We start from the raw sequence: 3,478 nt of genomic DNA on the forward strand, positions 1-3,478 counted from the left end.
GAGTTAAACCACGACACCAAGAAACCCCCAACTAACAAAAAAGTGTACCTGCCATCTTATTACAGCTATCTCCTTCCCCATGGCACATGAAACAGTTGTTAGCCTTTGGGCAAGCAGAATCTTCTCTGAAGCCTGTGGGCCGTTACCTCCATTTCCAGCAGTAAAGAAGTGAAGGAGAAAAAAACCCTATAAACCAGATAGAAAGAACATATACATCATCTTTAGCCTCTGCTAGAACAGCAGGTTTTATTCACTGAAAAAGTGGCTCAAGATCATAATTTCTGATAACTGAAAGTAGTGTTCTCTGTAAGAAACATGGCAACAACCCTCCCTTTAAATTTCATTACTACAGCTGCCACTCAAAAATGAGTCAGATATCGAAACTTCATACTGCTAACTTAGGTGTGAAAAGCTGTTCTTCATCCTTCGCTTTTCAAGGCTTTCTCTGTAATTTTGCGGGCTAGAAAAACAGAGTCACTGTGAAGCTTAGACTTTTAAGCAAATCAAGATACTCCAGGACATGGAGTACTGTGAAAACCTATTACACTGAATGCACTGGATCCAAAGGGCATACAAACAGATTTAACCAAGAGGTTAGGTTTGTAAATTAATACATGTAGGAATTAACAATGTATTTAATGAACTTTAGTGATTGCATCTCAGTCGTTCCTTGGACACTTCTCCAGTAATAAGAATATGAACAATTGGGAAGGAACCAAATTTAACAGAACCCAAGATAGAGACTTTTTATCTACAGAATAGATACCCACACAAAGTCAATTCCCCCTTTACATCAGTCACCTCTTCCAAGAGTCGGGTAGCTCTCTCCTTGGATTTTCATAGCTGGCACTGTTAGTCTAGGAAAATCTTCCATGTGAAATCCCTCTTTTCCTCACTTTTGATGTGCTGCTGTGTGGCCATGATGGTAGGCAAAATCCCTTTAGTATAGGACATGCAGTGTAAGTATATCCAGTACAATTCACTATATGGACACTATACAGAGCATATCTGTTTTACAGGGGATCTCAACTCAGGCTATTGATTGTCTCCTTGATACAAAGACAGTGTGGAAAAAAAAAAAACCACAAACAAACCCCAATAGTGGAGTTTTCAATTTAAAGTTAGGGAGGAGCGAAATTTCAGGAACATAGAAATGTAGATGCAGATGCTTACAAATAAAACGGTTACTTTATTTTGGGCATATAACTGAAGTCATACAAGCAAAACTATAGAAATGCTGTTGTAAATTTAATAATAATGAATAATAATAGTATTTTAGGCTCCACTTTTCCTGTGACATAGCTTCTTTTTAAGCATACAGCACCCTAAATTTCATCTGATGCTTTTACATTAAACACATATTTTGGATTGCATAATCTTGGAATAATGCTATAAATTCAAGGAAACTAAAAGACTATTATTAAAGTGCCTGGTTTTATTTACAGTAGCAGCTACAAGAGCAATACACTATACTTAATAGTAGCCACAGCACCATATCTATTGTATATCATACTGAAATGGAACTGCAGCAGCTCTGGGTGAGGAGCTTTGGCTGGAAGCTATTTGCACTTGATAATGCCCAAGGAGCAAACGCAGCCTTTTGAAAACCTTTACCAGAGTTAGGACTGCACCGGTGGGCAGTTAGGGGTGACACCTCCCAGAACAGAGCAACCACGAGATCATAGGAACATAGAGCATAGTTTTCCATTTATGTAGTCATACAACCGTAATTGCTTAGCAAACAGCACACACAATGCACTGGTTTTAGTCAAAGACTAACAGCTTCTTTCATGATTCATGTTTTGGCAAAGGATGTTGCCTGTAGCCTGGTATTTGGAATACAACCGCCAGGGTGTAACACAGCTGAGCTCAGCATACAGAAGGCTCAGGACAATGATCATCTGTATTGTTCTGATATTCATCCAGCTGGGTGTATGCCATTAAAATCAAGTGACGGTGTCATAAGCCTAAAGCCCTTTTTGGCTCACAAATTCCCCAATTCACTTCTTAACAAAATTACAGCTGAACGATGCATTACAATTCATCAGGAGTAAAGTTTGGTTACATGAGGGCTCGTTGGTGTTGGCAGTTGAAAGTAACTGACCAATTATCAGCACCCCTATGAAAGAGCTAGGAGTGTCATTGTCACTAAGCACACGCAGTAATGCTTGGTTTTCGGATACACTTGAAAACATGCATACCACAACCTACAGAAGCTAGGAAGGGCCTCCACCCTATCTCTCTCTTGGATTTGCACATGCTTTCCAACCCTCTTTGTGTGGGAGGTGTCAAAAACAGAAGGCGAGGAACAAAAACAGTTTTCAACTGATAGTTAGGAGCTACCATCAACTAAACCGTAATTCAACAAGTACCTTGTTTGTACTTGCCCAGCAGATGAGATGTGACAGGTTTTGTATTTTAACAGCAAAATTAAATCAGCAGAAGGTTTGCTTTTCCTGACAAAAATCACTCTCCATGCAATGCTAAGTTACTTTGTTAAGTTGCTGATGAAATGCTGCAGTGTGCTGACTGCGAGTAGTGTGGGATTGCTTTAGAAGGAAAAAAACCAAAAATGAATTAAAAAAGTAACAAAAATAAAAATTTTAAAACCTAAAAAAAACCCCAAACACAGAAGGAATATGTACAAACAGGATTCAATAATAACACTTCAGCAGGTACCGGAATCCCTGAGGACTGATGTCAATAGAGCAAGAGCACGAGACTTTGGAACTGAAGTATGAAGTTGTGCTGAGAATTAAGGGAAAACTCTCACACCGTTTATTCGAATGATATCCAAACTGTAATTTAAAGCCTCATTGGCATTTTGCAAGAAAAAATTATTTGGGTTTTCTAACATTATATAAATCAAGGGAAGAAGTCCCCAGATGACCATCTAATACTGCATCTCAAATTATTCAATCGGATTGCACATGCTGAATTAGGAACTGGGGGACAAAGATACAGAGGAAAGAGAAACTTAGCTACACAAATGCAGAACAGCCTCACCAAAGTAATCAGGATTCAGGTTTTCCTAGGAATGGTCAGAATTTTCAGAGCTGCCAGAACTTTTAACTGGCCACTTAAGGTTACTTACAGAAAAAGTGCCTGTGGTCTGATGATTTTGGAGATACAGCATTCACTTATAATACCTCTTTGTATCCTCAGGAATGCATGGAGGGACATGCTATTTTTACATGGAATTTCCTACCAGTAACATAACACCCTTATCAATTTATGTTATTGAGCACAGAAACCAGTTTTCCACTAGCTTGGACTCCAGGCTTTTCTGCACCAAGTTCACATACAGCTCTAGTTCCTAACACCCCCACCAATGCTTGCCTATTCGCAAGGTAGGCTTGGGGAACCTCACCTTCTGACGCTTTTAACACAAATCCATTCATTGTGTCTGTACCATTTTGTTGGTGCCTGGTTAACCCGCGAGCTCTTTGAGCCCAAGGAAAAGCCCGTGCAAATGCTA

This window comes from Eurypyga helias, unplaced genomic scaffold (assembly GCF_000690775.1).
Source record: "Eurypyga helias isolate BGI_N326 unplaced genomic scaffold, ASM69077v1 scaffold43012, whole genome shotgun sequence".
Classification (NCBI taxonomy): Eukaryota; Metazoa; Chordata; class Aves; order Eurypygiformes; family Eurypygidae; genus Eurypyga; species Eurypyga helias.